Source organism: Lynx canadensis, chromosome F1 (genome assembly GCF_007474595.2).
Source record: "Lynx canadensis isolate LIC74 chromosome F1, mLynCan4.pri.v2, whole genome shotgun sequence".
Lineage (NCBI taxonomy): Eukaryota > Metazoa > Chordata > Mammalia > Carnivora > Felidae > Lynx > Lynx canadensis.
In genome coordinates, this window is record NC_044319.2 from 65,839,136 (window position 1) to 65,854,371 (window position 15,236).

A 15,236-nucleotide genomic window follows, 5' to 3' on the forward strand; every position below is an offset into this window, starting at 1 on the left:
AATTTAAATTAAAACTTGATTAAAAAAAGGAAAAAAAGAAAAGGGTCGGGATGTGAGGTGATAGCCATGTTAACTAGCTTAGTTGTGGGCATGATGTCACCATGTCCACATACACTAAACCATCAAGCGGTTACTTCCTTTTATGTTTTCAAAAGACAACAGAGTTTATTGCACAGCAGTTCAATGCATTCAAACATGTGATGAATGCTACATAAAATATTATTTTCCACAATTTGTCTTGATTCAATTTCCTTGACCAATGCTTCATTTTCGGTCAAAATGCTGCATGTCAAACTGAAGGCTCCACAGCTCAGGGCCTGAGCGTCACCTGCAGCTCCCTGCATGCCGTGTGCACTGGGCTCCCGACGTTCTTCAGGCCGTCCTCTCTGAGAAGTTGTTGGAAGACTTTCATCAGTAGGACCTTTGTTCATGTCACATCACAGGCTCTGCTGCACCTGCCAGACCTGGCGAAGGCCCATGTGGCCAGTGGGGCCTCCCAGCCTTCCTCCCTGGGTGGCTGGAAAGCTGCACACTGTACAAAGGTACAATTTTCATTTGTCATCATACTCCAGTGAAGCAGGAAAAGCAGCAACAACAAAACCAAAGCATCAGAAAAGTAAAGGCAGACACACAGACCCACAGAAGGGACTGGAGCCCCAATGATTCCCCCCCCCCAGTTCCACCAGCCAGTACATTCCCTGCATGCTTTCAGCCCAGCAAGGGAGATTTCTGTCCTTTGTGACTGGAAGCTCCCCTCTGATGGACGTAGATGTGGCCCCTGGGAATGCTGGGCTAATGTGCCTCTTCTTTACAATGTTCCTCCACACTTCTCTCTTCCTTTCTTTAAAATATTCCCCTATTCCTTTTCTTACTTGCTTGCCTTTTTCTTCACGTGTCCTCACCTGTCCCACTCTTACCCTGTCTTATTGACACTGACATCTGGATCAATCCCTATCCTGGGTGTTTTCGTGGGTTTCTAACAAACCACTGATCAGGAATAGAGTGCTGGTTCAGCTGCTGGAGAAGTGACTGGTAAAAATTTCTTCCAGGGTTTTCCTAGACATGAAAGGACAAGCTGTATCAGCCTTTAATAAACCAGGAAATGTCATGGCAATGGCAGTGAAATACTCAAAATGCAGGAAATTTTCTATGGATTTCTTTTGAACACAATATGTCTATTCATTCATTTATTCATTCTGTCATACATTCTATCATTCATTCATTCATTCATGACTTACTCAGTTTTTTCTATTTGTATTGGAAACATGTTCTCAGAGAGTGGTTCCAAAATGTATGAGAGGCAGCTGTGTGTCCAGATACTTAACATATAATGAATAATCTCATCCTTTAAGCTTTTTATTCTTTGATGTCTACATTCAATCTTCCAGAGGCAAACTTCAGAACTGTTAAATAAGAAAATTTAACTTCATACATTTGAGCAATAATTTCTTTATTAAATGACCCATGAATCATGCATCACCCCAGCTAGCACACAGGTAGGCACCTTGAGAAGTTGTACAAATGGAAGGTTTTTACAGAGGGAGGGTGGGGCCAGGGGGCTGGTAGCAAAGGAGAAGGGTTGTTCCAGGATTCAGACCTGTTTTCTTGTGGGAAGAGCAAGGAGTCTTATCCTGCACATGACCTTGTCTTCCTTAGGGCGTTGGAGAGGTGCCAGGTGACAGATTTAGTGGTACTGATGGAAAGAAAAATTTCCTGCCTGACTCATTTAGGCTACATTTCTGGGGTCACTGAAATTAGTTAGATGGGGTATGAAGCCCCAGGGAGGGAACTCAGCTGGTGACATCATTTTGGGTCTACGATTTTCTTTTCTAACAGGATGTGGCTCAAGGGCATGTATCTTCATCGTCTTGTTTCCCCACCAACAGGAGCTGTACTTGGTTCCCTGCTGGCTGGTCTGCTTGGGACAGAGAGGGGGATGCGACTTCTGCTCTGGTCCAGTCCCATCCTCAGCCAGGCGTTTTGTGTTTCAGTTTGGGGACTGGGCCTTCCGAGAGTTCCCCCCTTTGCCTCAGCAGATGGAGCCTCTTAGTCTGGGACAAGGTGTGTTCCTGTCCCTTCCCCCGCTGCCCCTCCCCCAAGCTGCAGAGTGGCTCGCTGTGCCCTGAGGTAGTGGGGCTCCCTGCCCTTCCCACACCCAGTGAAGGCTCCTTTCTGTGTGGGGAATAGTAGCCTTCCAGCCTTTTTCAGGACGGAGCTGCTGTCAGACCTCAGGCTTGTACCACCAGAAAGCAGTTCTCTGGTCTGTGTCCTGGATGCCAGTCTGTCGGGAGCCCCTGGCCAGGTCGACGGGAAAAGCCTAGGGATACAGCAAATTTCTTGGACTCATGCTAGCCTTCAGTCATTTGTTAACACTTATAGCTGAAGTAATCTTTCTGGTTTGTAGAGACTCTGGCATCTGTCCTATGTAAGCAAGGGTTTGCATGCCATATTTCCTTGGAGGCATCTGTATTTCCCTAGATTTTGTGTTAACAAGCTGCCCTGATCCTCAGCTCTGTAATGTGATGAGGCTTTGGGGTGATGGTGGGGTGTTCATGGGTTCAGAGCCAACAGCCAACAAAGAATTCTTGAAGACGTCTTTGGTGCAAAAAGGTGATTTCATTAAAGTAGGGGGACAGGACTCATGGGCGGGAAGTGCTGCCCCAGACCCTGTGGAGAGACTGGTTATATATTTGGGAGCTGGGGGAGATAAAGTGGAGGGGATGTTTCCAGTGAGATTGTCATATGCTAAAGAACAACTCACAGGATACTGGAGGCCTAGCTATTGGCAAGCTCAGGTTGTTTTCCTTCTAGCAAAGAATTAGCATTAAGACAGTAGGCAGTTCCTGGAGAAATGTTTTACTCTGCCTGCCTCAAGTATTTGTCAATGGGCCGTTAGGTCATAAAGGAAATTTAATTTCACCTGCCATTTCCTTCTTGCCTTTGTTCCCCTTATCACTATGAAGGGTGATGTTGGGGCTCCAGGAAACTGAGTCTATAGGTTTCTGGAGATGAGGCTATTGATAAGACTGCCTTTTTCTTGCAACTCACTAAGATATTTGTAAACTGATGGAGATTCATGTTCTACAGGATTGTGATCTCTATCAGTTAACCATTTGTTTTCCCCCTTTCCTTTGTTCTTGGGCAGCCAGGGGTGCCTAAGGAATGTCACACATATCCCACCTGTAGTTTGGGGGCGGGGGTTGCTGATTGCTGCCTGTCAGCTTTCTTTATGCTTCCTGGTGATAATGGATTCAACAAGTGATTTTGATCATGCAGCTTTTCAAAATCTTGAGTGTTTGGAATGAGTTTTTTCTTTCTATGTTACAATGAAAACTTGCCCCACAACTATTTTCCTCCTTACATTAGCCTGAGATTATATCCATTTACTGGTCAACCAAGAAATAACAAGACACATAGCCCAAACACATTATCCAGATGATATAAAGCACCAAGAAATATTGAAGAGCCTGTAAACACTCTAGGACACCATAAAGTAGTTCAGCATGTCTAGCAGAGGTCAGTTCATGATAAGACAACCACGGAACATTCTAGCAGGAATACTAAGAAGAGAATCTGGGAACACGATTCCAGAACACTCTATTAACTCTGTGTGTTACAAATTCTCATAATTTCTTATTACAAGTAATGGGAGATTTGCACTAGGATCTTTTGTGTGAACTTCATGATTATTAGCGTATGGCTTATTCTAAAGAAAATTGTGTAAGATTCTCATTTCATCAAGTATGATTACAACTAATGCTTTCTTAAGCTTAAAAAAATTTATGTTGATATCTCCATAATTTTTAGGAATAATTCTATGCCTGGACCAAATTATTCAATCATTCAGAAATACTCATTGAGCTCCTATCACTTGCAAGCCCTGTCTTAAATACTGGGGATCCATTAGAAGTCGGGTGCATATGTAACACCCTAAGATCTTAGTTCCTCTTCCCTAACCATCCTCTTTCTTTTTCTTTTCTTTTCTTTATCTTCCCCATAGTGAGAACACTCTGGATGTACTCTCTGGGAAATTTTCATGTATAAAATTTCTCTGTCTTTTGCGTACAGGTTTCTTCCTCATCCTTGCCTCTCTGGTGTTGCAAATAGATTTTAATTGTTTCAAGCTTGATTCCCAGATGTTACTGTCCAGGACCAAAAAAGAGGATCTCTTTCCCCTGATCAACTGTAAGAATCCGTCTTCTAGTGACTTGGTCACCTAGAGCCAGTGCCTGGCTCTGAACCATCACTCTGAATGAAGACAACTGGCATCTCTCTGATGATTTAGCTGAACTCAATGTCACCTGTCCATCCTTCAACCTATCACATCGGAAAGGGTGCTTTCTCCTAATTGACTCAAGGAGATCGTAACCAGGGCTGTGAATGAGGATAGTGTCAACCAACAAAAAACCACATGGTGGCCATGTGAGGGTAACAAAGTGGACAAGAACAGAGAGAAGAAGTAACTAGTCTAATTCAAATGAGAAGACAGAAGTCCTGTGATTTGCGTGCCCCCATCCTGTATTTTTCATCTTTGCCACCTTTTCCATCTCAACTTAATTTTCCAGAAGGTTCACATGAGCAGCAGTGAGAGCCTGCACTTGGTCCCTCTGGATGTTCTCCTGCCCTGAGCCCTTTCTTTAAGCCCTTAACAAATTAGAACTTGTGCCTTTTCTCAAGTTGAATCGAAATAAGCTGCTACACTAGGGAAGCAGATAGAAACAACAATGAAAACCATAATCAAATAGGAAAGCAAAACTTTTAAGCTCCAAATACAGTGATGATCTTTTCTTCCCCGGCTACTTTCCACTCAAAATGTCCCTTCTGCATGATCGGGGCTTGAGAATGATTTGTGCAGATAGTTAAAACACTAGGGTAACTGAAGTCCAACCATGGACATCTGCACTAGCACTGCCATTGAAACAATCAGTCACAAAGATCCATCTTCAATATCCACGGGGGCTGTCTGTGCTAATGCACCCACCTAGTGACATTGATTTGTAACCCCCAGACCCACCAGCTCACTGCTACTCGTAATGAATGGCAGGGCGAGTGCTCTGATATGCATCACCCATTGCATGTGTCCTGTGAGGCTGAACAAGTTGCTGCTCTGCATTTCCATGGTAATTCCCACACTGTAAACATGTGTCCTTTTCATCGTCTATTTGGTGCCACATTTTCTGCATTTACATGCACTATCCTGGTGATTTCAGTGTTTCAAAAGGCCCTGAAGCCCAGAGCTGCAGGGCTGACTGGTGTTCCTAAGCACAAGAAGGTGAGATGAGCCTCACTGACAAAACTGCTGTGCAGGTAGGTCCTGCTCAGGCTCGCGATGCAGAGTCCTGTGCCTTTGAGTTCAGTGGTAATGAATCAACAATGCGGTAAATCCAGGAAAAGGAAAAGGAAATTCTTGATGTCTATGTGGAGCTGACTCAGAAAGCGCTAGAGTAACATCTATAATGCTATGATGATGCCACAAAAAAGAGGGGAAAAGAGCTAAATACAAGGATTCAGAAGATGATGATTTCTACTTTGTTTCTAAAAGCATCGTGGGCAGCATAGTTGTGAGGTTGAAAGATGAAGACACTGGTGATGACAGTAACCAGGCCTGGAAATGTCACACACTTCAGAGCTGGTATTTCACTATAGGGAAATAGAGCATACAATATTATTATTTGGGGAAAAAACATGTGTGTATATATATATATATATATATATATATATATATATATATACTGTCTTAAAACAAAAAGACACATGAAACAAGGCTATGTGTGTATCAGTGGGCAAGTGTTGTGAGTGGAGGTTTCAAAGATCCAAACCCTGTATTTCCCCCAGGAGCAACGGCTCATGTGGCTGACTCCGTGTCCTCAGGGACTGTGACACAGCAGCCATGAATGTGAGGATGCTCTGTATGCCCTCTCCCTGCTGGACCCCCGTTCATTCCTGAGCACAACACTCTTACTGGCTTTTCTGGACCCACTTGTTTCCCTCCAGGGAGGCACTCTCACTGCTACCTCTCAGGCACCACATTTATGCACCTGTGAATCCCCTGCTGGTTTTGCTAAAATGCAAATTGTGATGCAGTGAACCTCAGCTGAGGCCAAGCCCCTATATTGCCAACAAGCCCCAGGGTGACATCTCTGCTGCTGTCCTGAGGGCCTCAAACAGCCAGGACCTGCATCTGCCCTCCTCCTTTTATCCACAACAGGTCCACTCCAACAGGTGTCTGTATTTAAACAATAAGACTGTTCACAAGCAAAACTGTGTTTTCCTCAGAGGTTCACAGATGTTCCCAAGGAACAATGAGAGTGTCAAGTCTCCAGGCAAAGTGAGAGAAGACTTTTAACAAGAAGAACATCAAACATCTCAACTACTACAAACACGACAGGAGGTGAAAGAAGAAAAAACTATGAAATTGGCATCAATTCAACACACATTTTTATTAAGAACATATTCCATGCAGGTGAGACTCCTTGCCAAGGATACAAATTTTAAAAGACACGGGCTTTGCACTCAAGAGACCTAGGAATTGGAAGGGAAAAAGGATGTAAATGTGGGGCAAAAAGGATAGGAAGTGAGGTGCAGATTATCCACAGTGCAGGTTACAGTGGCGGAGATTCACACCAGGCAGAGACCGCTTCCTCTTGTGGATCAGGGAAGGCTCCCTGGAGGAAGTGACCCACGGAGGTACTCGGACTTCATTTTACTCTGAGATAAATTAGAGATTTAAGCCCCAGAATCAGGTCAGAACAAGAAATCCTGCTAAATTACACTTAACTCATCTTGACAACCCATCATCGAGCAGAGAGAAAAGACAAAAGTTGCGCACAGAGACTTGCAAATCCATCACCACTGAGCTGGGTTTAAGTAAGTCCTGACCCCTGGGCTGCCAGGATCTTGCTCTAAAGGGAGGCCAGTGAACCGATGTCTCCAGTGTGTTTTCCTGGAAAGATCAAATTGGAAATTGCTCTGCAGCGGGTGTAGGTGAGGACAGCAGGGAGAGGGGCATGGGGAGGAAGAGGGCTGAGGACAGAGAAGAAGGTAAGGAGACACATGGGAAAGAGCAGGAAGGTGGTTCCAGACTTACCGACGCTTCCAGAGCCAGAACGCAAGACCTTCCAGAAGCACCAGGGGCACGATCACCGCCAGGAAGACCAAGCCCACCGGGCGGTGCTGCTCTGTGGGTTTGGTGCAGACGGTGTCAATTCCCATCCATCTTGGGTTCAACTGCACCTTCCTGGTCCTTTTTGCTCCTGTCACCCTCTGCCTCACCAACCACCCTTCCTCCTTCTCGTTTCCCATCCCTGCTCAGAGATGGACACTTCACCAAACACTCTGCTTCCTCCCACGTCTGTAGGATCCTCACCTTCAGCTCTCCATTTCTTGCGTTATTAATTTTATGTCCTTTATGATCTGCAGTCCCTAGAATGCCAAATGTTTCATCTCACTCTCCTGCTCTGCTTCAGGACCACCCACCCCCTTTCCCAGCTGGACCTCTACCCTTTCTCACCCCAGTAGAGGACCATATCCTGGCCTCCTAGACTGCTGTGTCTCACTCGGCAAGACAGGCCAACTGCCTCTCTGGCTTCCACGTCCAAGGACGTCTGAAGATACCATGTCCCATCAGCATGGGGCAAGACGTCGCCTCGTCAGGTGCCCTGGTGGTCCTGGTCACCCCGCATCCATGACACCCACACTGGCTTTGGGTAGAAGCCAGAGACGTGGCACATGAGGAGCAGACGGCCAGGTCCCGGACTTGGGCCAGTGGACAGCCAGGCCTCTGGCCTCACTGCAGAGACAGGACAAGCATTCTCAGACTGAGAGGGTAGGTCTTCACATCACATTAGAAATACACATCTTTCCACCTCTAGGAACCTGTCACCACCATCCCCTTACTCTCTTGGCCCCTACTCCACCAAATTTGAGAATATGGTGCAAATTTATGAGTGCACGGAGACATAATGCTTGGAGAGAGGGAGCAGGACTGACCTTGTCGCTGAAGGTCTGCCTTCCCTGCCTCAAGAAGACCCAAGAGGAAACGGGGGCAGATGTCATTAATATTTGCTTGTATTCGTAAGTTGAACACATGGTACTGATTGAATAGTTTGGAGACCTGCTGAGCTCTCCTTCCTCCCTTTGGAGATGGCCACCATGACGTGTTCTGGAAGCTCACGAGATCTGATCCTTGATACACAATCTGCATGAAGCCTGTTGATACTTCTCCAAAGTGAGAATTGTAGCCTCCTGCCAGCTGTACCTGAAAGGGATCTGGGAAGAGAGAATGTGAGTTACAGGAAAGGGAGAGGGAAAGAGATGAAAGGAGATGAGTGGAAGCAAAGGACAGAGGAAGCAGAGGAGAAGTTGAGGGCATTGGACAGAATGGAACAACGTTTGGTTTGAGTGGAGACTCAGAGGGGAAGTGGTGGTCGCTGGAGGCAGAAGAAAGGTAAATTACTGAGAAAGGAACACATGCTGGAGGAGAAACAGGAAGGATGTGGGCAGAGAACAAGGAAGGGCTCCACAGGGGAGCTGTGATAAAATCATCAAAGGTGAGGGGAAGGCAGTGGGCAGAGGGAACACATAGACAGACAAATGTCTCTGATGGGACTGAATGGGGAGAAAAGCACATTTCAAGGATCAGTCACAGAGTGAGGAAGAGGAGAGTCTCTGGCTGGAGGCCAGGAAATGGGGTGGTCATGGGAGACTCTGGTGAGAGACAGGAGAACACAGCCTGATGTCAAGGAGAGGAGGGGAAATAGCAGAAGGCGTGAAGCTTTTCAAGTTCGGGGTCTGGCTTCTGCCTCCTGAACACACAGGTGTGATTCTGTTTTATGATGGGGAGTCGAGAGGTTCAGCAGCCAGGGGAGGCTCTTTCCTAGAGGAAGAAGGGATTCATGGCGACACACACACAGGCCACCTCCACCCCACCTGTCCTGAGGGACCCGAGCTCACATTCAAGCTGCCATTGACTGGCATGGTCCTGAAATATCAGAGGAAATCTCAGAGAATGTGTGAAATGACTTTTCTTGTTCCATTAGCTCCTCATTGCTGAAGTTTCCCCTGGACCATGGCCACAGAAAAATGAAAGCGCCCGTCTTGCTGTCCCAGCCACGAGTCTGCAGTTCATCCAGCCAAGCTGAGCCCTGATTCTGTGTCCACGAACGGTTGCAAAAGGATGTTGTCAGGATGGTTCCAAAAGAGATTGGCTCTTGGAAGTCTGTGCCAGAAGAACAGATACACATTGGGAAGGAGAGAGAATGCCAAAGAAAGTTGCCAGGGAGGAGCCCAAAAATCTAGAGGACAGGGAGCCGTACTTCTCTCAGGAGACATGTGCTGCCCCGGAGCCCCAAGCTTCATCCCCATCCTTCAGAAATGGGATCAGGAATGTTCAGGAACAAACAAGGCTGACATCCCTCACTCCCCAGGAATGTGCTTGGGAACCCACACCACAAGTGCACACACACACACAGAGATAAATGCACATATGTACACACACACACACTCAGAGCTGCATGTGATAGACACTATACAAAGAGCCATACAGACACACACAGAGACATGCAAACAGGCACCTATATGCACATGCTCATACCTACTAACACTTACATGCAGACGCACATGTGCACACACGCAAACACACATGACTCACATGAGCACACACGGGTATGCATATGTAAGCGTGCATGCTTGTGCTCCCACAGGGCGTGCCCAGAGTCCTCACCATCGTCAGTGTCACCACCTGGGACAAGAACCGTGAGCAACACCAGTTGCAACAACAGCATCTTATGTGCAGATGTTCTTTCTTTCTCTCAGAAAGTGGGTCTTTGGCGTCTGTTCTCACAAACCTCCCCACAAGCAGCCCCTCTCTTCTGACTTCCTTCTCAACACACACACCTTCCCTGAGTCTCCGCCCTCAACCCTGGACACCTACTCAGACTCTCACTTCCCCTCCGGGTCTGACCCTCCTCTCCCGCTTCCAGCTTCTCCCTGTCACCAGCCTCCATTCTGTTTCCCAAGGTCCTAACTCAGGTGCTGGGGACCAAGTCTTGGGTGGCATGGAAAAGTGACCCTACCTCTCGTGCTTTTCTCCTCATCCAGACAGTAACCCATGAAAACACACACTTCCCCAGCACCCAGCCCTGGAGTCTGCTGTCACCCTGTCCCTCATGCCCTTGGGACACTCCCCATGGACATCCTTCATGTCTCACCCCATGCTAGCTCATTCACATCTCTACTTCTCACTGCTTGTGCTAAAAAACAAAATCAACCAGATGAATTTGAAGGTCACCTTCCCCTAATTGCGAAGGTAGGGGTCTAATCATGAAAATGACCTCACCTCTTGGGGGATGGAGAGGATCCATGTGAGAGAGGACCTCACTGTGATGAACAGAGAATTCCTCAATGATGGGGGAAGACTTACATTTCTGGGGGAGGTTGGACTGCACTTAGGTTAGGTTAAACAAGGTTTGGGGAGTTGGCCTGCCCAAGGCACCATTTTGAGTCCATGGGTTTCTTTTAACACTTACTCTATTTGCTTTTCCAAATTTCGCCACGATTGCCTGTGTAACAGTATCAACAACCACCAGTTCACCATTATTTTAGGGGAGAATCAGTTGCCATCAGAGAGACCACAGGACATTGAAACATCTGAAGAATACCCCCTCAGTCGGACTTGCATTAATGTATATTCACTCGCCAAACAGTCACTTAACAGCTTCCTGGATCCAAGCACCTTGCTACATTCATGAAACTATAGTGTTCATGGGGTGCCTGTGGGCTTACTTGGTTGAGCATCTGACTTTGGCTCAGGTCATGATCTTACAGTTTGTGGATTCAAGCCCTGCATCAGGCTCTGTGTGACAGCTCAGAGCCTGAAACCTGCTTCAGATTCTGTGTCTCACTCTGTCTCTCTGGCCCTCCCCTCCTCATGCTTTGTCTCTCTCAAAGATCTCTCTCGCTTACTCTGTCTCTCTCTCAAAAGTAAATAAACATTAAATTTTAAAAAATAAGGTAAGAAAATACAGTGTTCATCATGCAATCACTTTATTCAAGGAGCTTTTAGTCTCTTTGGGAAGAAAAACACATAAACCATGAACTATTCATTTTGGTGTGCTGAGTTAGTGTTCCTTTGGTTTTTTTTTTTTAATTTCCAGTATAGTTAACATACAGTGTTATATTAAGTGTACAATATAGTGATTCAGCACTTCTATACATTACCCAGTGCTCATCAATATATGGATAATTCTAATCCCCTTCACCTACTCCACCCATTGCCTACCCACCTCCCCTCTGGTAGCCAGCAGTGAGTTCTCTATAGCTAAGAGTCTGGGGGGGAGGGGTTGTGTCTCTTATTTGTTTGCTCATTTGCTTTGTTTCTTAAATTCCACCTATGAGTGAAATCAAATGGTATTATGTCTTTCTCTGACTAACTAATTTCAGTGACCATCATACCTCTCGATCCATCCATGTGGTTGCATGGCAAGATTTCAGTCCTTTTTATGGCTAGTCATATCCCATTGCATGAACAGACATCTTATTTGTCCATTCATCTATCCGTGGACACTTGGGCAGCTACCACATCTTGGTTATTGTAAATAATGCTGCAAAAATCATGTGGGTGCATGTATCTTTTCAAAATGCTGTTTTCATAAATACCCAGCAGTAGAATTAATGGATCATATGGTAATTCTGTTTTTAAGTTTTAGAGGAACCCCCATGCTGTTTTCCACAGTGGCAGCACCATTGGCATTCCCACCAACAGTATTCAGGACCTCCTTTTTCTCCACATCTTCTCCAACACTTGTTTCTTGTGTGTTTGGATTTAGCCACTCTGACTGGCGTGAGGTGACAGCTCATTGTGGTTTTGATTTGCATTTCCCTGATGATCAGTGATGTGGAGCATCTTTCCAGTATCTGTTAGCCATCTGAATGCCTTTTTCAGAGAAATTTATATTCATGTCTTTTGATTAGTTGTCCTTTTGCTGTTAAGTTGTACAAGTTCTTTATATAATATGGATACTAATCCTTTATCAGATATGTTATTTGTTAATATCTACTCCCATTCCATAGGCTGCCTTTTAGTTTTGTTGATTGTTTCCTTTGCTGTGCAGAAGCTTTTTATCTTGATGTAGTGTCAATAGTTTCTTTTTCCTTTTGTTTCCCTTGTTTCCAGAGACATATCTAGAAATAAGTTTCTGTGTCCGATGTCAGAGACATTACTGCCTGGGATCTCCTAGGATGTGTATGATTTCAGATCTTACATTCAAGTCCAATCCACTTTGAGTTCTTTTTTGTGTATGGTGTAAGAAAGTTGTCTAGTTTCTGTCTTTTACATGTAGCTGTCCCATTTTCCCAACACCATTTGTTGGAGAGACTTTCTTTTTCCCATTGCATATTCTTGCTTTCTTTGTCAAAGATTAATTGACCATAAGATTGTTGGTTTATTTCTGGGCTCTCTAGTCTCTTCCATTGGTCTCTGTGTCTACTTTTGTCCCAATACCATACTGTTTTGATTACAGCTTTGTAGGATAACTTGATATCTGGAATTGTGATACCTCCAGCTTTGTGTTTTTTTCCTTTTTCTCTCATGATTGCTTTGGCCATACAGAGTCTTTGGTGGTGGCATAAAATTTTATGATTGCTTGTTTTAGTTTTGTGAAAAGTGCTATTGGTATTTTGAGAGGCATTGCACTAAATCTGTAGATCACTTTGGGTAATATATCCATGTTCCCAATATTTGTTTTTCCATTCCATGAGCCTGGAATATCTTTCCCTTTCTTTGTGTTATCTTCAATTGTTTCATCAATGTGTTATAGTTTTCAGAGTACAGGTCTTTCACCTCTTTGGCTAAGTGTATTTCTAGGTATGTTATTATTTTTGGTGCAACTGTAAATGGGATGGTTTGCTTAATTTCTCTTTCTGCTGCTTCATTATCTTTGTATAGAAATGCAAAGGACTTCTCCATACTGATTTTGTATCCTGTGACCTTACTGAATTCATGTATTGGTTCTTGTTGTTTTTTGGGGGGAGGCGTCTTTAGCGTTTCTATATATATAGTATTGTGTCATCTGCAAATCGTGAATATTTTTCTTCTTGGCCCATTTGGATGCCTTTTAGTCTTTCTCTTGTATGATTGCTGTGGCTGACACTTCAACTATTATGTTGAATGAAAGTGGTGACAGTGGTTAGTGGACATCCTTATCTTCTTCCTGACTTTAGGGGAAATGCTCTCAATTTTTCACCATTAAGTATGATGTTAGCTGTGGGTCTGTTACATACGATCGTTATTATGTTGAGTTATGTTACATCTACATCTATGTTGTTGAAGGATTTTATCATCAATAGATGTTGTACTGCGTCAGATGCTTTTTCTGCATTTATTGAAATGATCATACAGTTTTTATCCTTTCTCATGATGTCATATATCGTGTTGATTCATTAGTGAATACTGAATGACACTTGTACAGCAAGAATAAATTTCACGTGATCATGAGGAATGAATTTTTAATATATTGTTGGATTTGGTTTGCTAGTATTTTGTGATGGATTTTGGATCTTTGTTCATCAGAAGTGTTGGCCTGTAGTTCTCTCTTTTTGTGGTGTCTTTATCTGCTTTTGGTATCAGGGTAATGCTGGCCTCATGGAATGAATTTGGAAGCTTTCCTTCCTCTCCTATTTTTTGGAATAGTTGAGAAGAATAGATATTATTTCTTCTTTAAATTTTTGGTAGAATTTTCCTGTGAAGCTGTTGTCCCTGGACTTTTGTTTGTTCAGAATTTTCTCTCTACTGATTCAATTTCATTGCTGGTAACTGGTCTGCTCAAATTTTCTATTTATTCCCACTTCATTTTGGGGGATTATGTGTTTCTAAGAATCTATCCATTACTTATAGGTTGTCCAGTTGGAGGCCTATAATTTTTCATAAAATTCTCTTAAAATCCTTTGTATTTCAGTGGTGTCACTTATTGTTTCCCCTCTTCATTTCTGATCTTGTGTATTTGAGTTTGCTCTATTGCTTGCTCTTTTTTTTTAATGTATCTGGTTAAATATTTATCAACTTTCAATATTTTAAAGAACCACTCCCCGGCTTTGTTGATCTGTTCTTCTGTTGAGGTTTTTTTTTTTTTTTATTCTATATCGTGTATTCCTGTTCTAATCTTTATTTTTCCTTCTACTGATTTTTGGTTTTATTTGTTCTTCTTTTTCTATCTCCTTTAGTTGTATGATTAGGTTGTTTATTTGATATTTATCTTGCTTCTTTAGAGTGATCTGTATTGCTATGAACTTTCCTCTTAAAACTGCCTTTGCTGTATCCCCAAATATTGGGCCATTGTGTTTTCATTTTCCTTTGTCTCCATGTATTTTTTTAAATTTCCTCTCTGATTTCTTGTTTGACCCATTCATTCTTCAGTAGCCTGTTATGTAACCTCCGTATTTTATGCTCTTTCCAGATTTTTTTTCTTGAGGTTCATGTGTAGTTTCATATTGTTTTTTGTCAGAAAAACATGCTTAGTATGACTTTGATCTTTTTTAATTTATTGAGACTTCTTTTGTTGTGTAATATGTGATTTATTCTGGAGAATTTCATGTGTACTTGAAGCATTGTGTATTCTGTTGTTTTTGGATGGAATGTTCTGAATATATCATTTAGATCTATCAGATCCAAGGTGTCATGCAAAGCCATTGCTTCTTTGTTGAATTTCTGCTTGGATGGTCTGTCCATCATTGTCAGTAGGGTGTTAAAGTCTCCTACTATTATTGTATTACTAGGATTACTTCCTTTATTTTTGTTACTAGCTGCTTTATGTATTTGGGTGCCTCCATGTAGGGTGCAGAAATATTTACAATTGTTATATTTCTTGTTGGATTGTTCCCTTTAGTAGTATATAGTGTCTCTCTTCGTCACTTGGTACAGTTTTTATTTTAAAGACTATTCTGTGTGATACAAGTATTGCTACCCCGGCTTTCATTTCGCATCCATTTGCTAGATAAATTCTTCTCCATCCCTTCACTTTGAATCTGCATGTGTCTTTACATCTGAAATGAGTCTTTTGAAAGCAGCATAGAGATAGGACTTGCCTTTTTATCTATGTCATCACACTGTCTTTTGATTAGAGCATGTAATCCACTTATATTGAATATATTTACTGATAGGTATGTATTTCTTGCCATTTCATTACTTGTTTTATGGCTGTTTTGGTATTCTCTGTTTCTTTATCCTTTTTGCTCTTTTCTTC

The 15,236-nt window shown here is 43.4% G+C and overlaps 2 pseudogenes; both read right to left on the reverse strand.

Annotated features, from left to right (window-relative positions):
- Nucleotides 1-15,236, reverse strand: part of LOC115505070 — a 48,398-nt pseudogene that overhangs the window by 16,111 nt on the left and 17,051 nt on the right.
- Nucleotides 6,847-9,847, reverse strand: LOC115505072 (annotated as a pseudogene).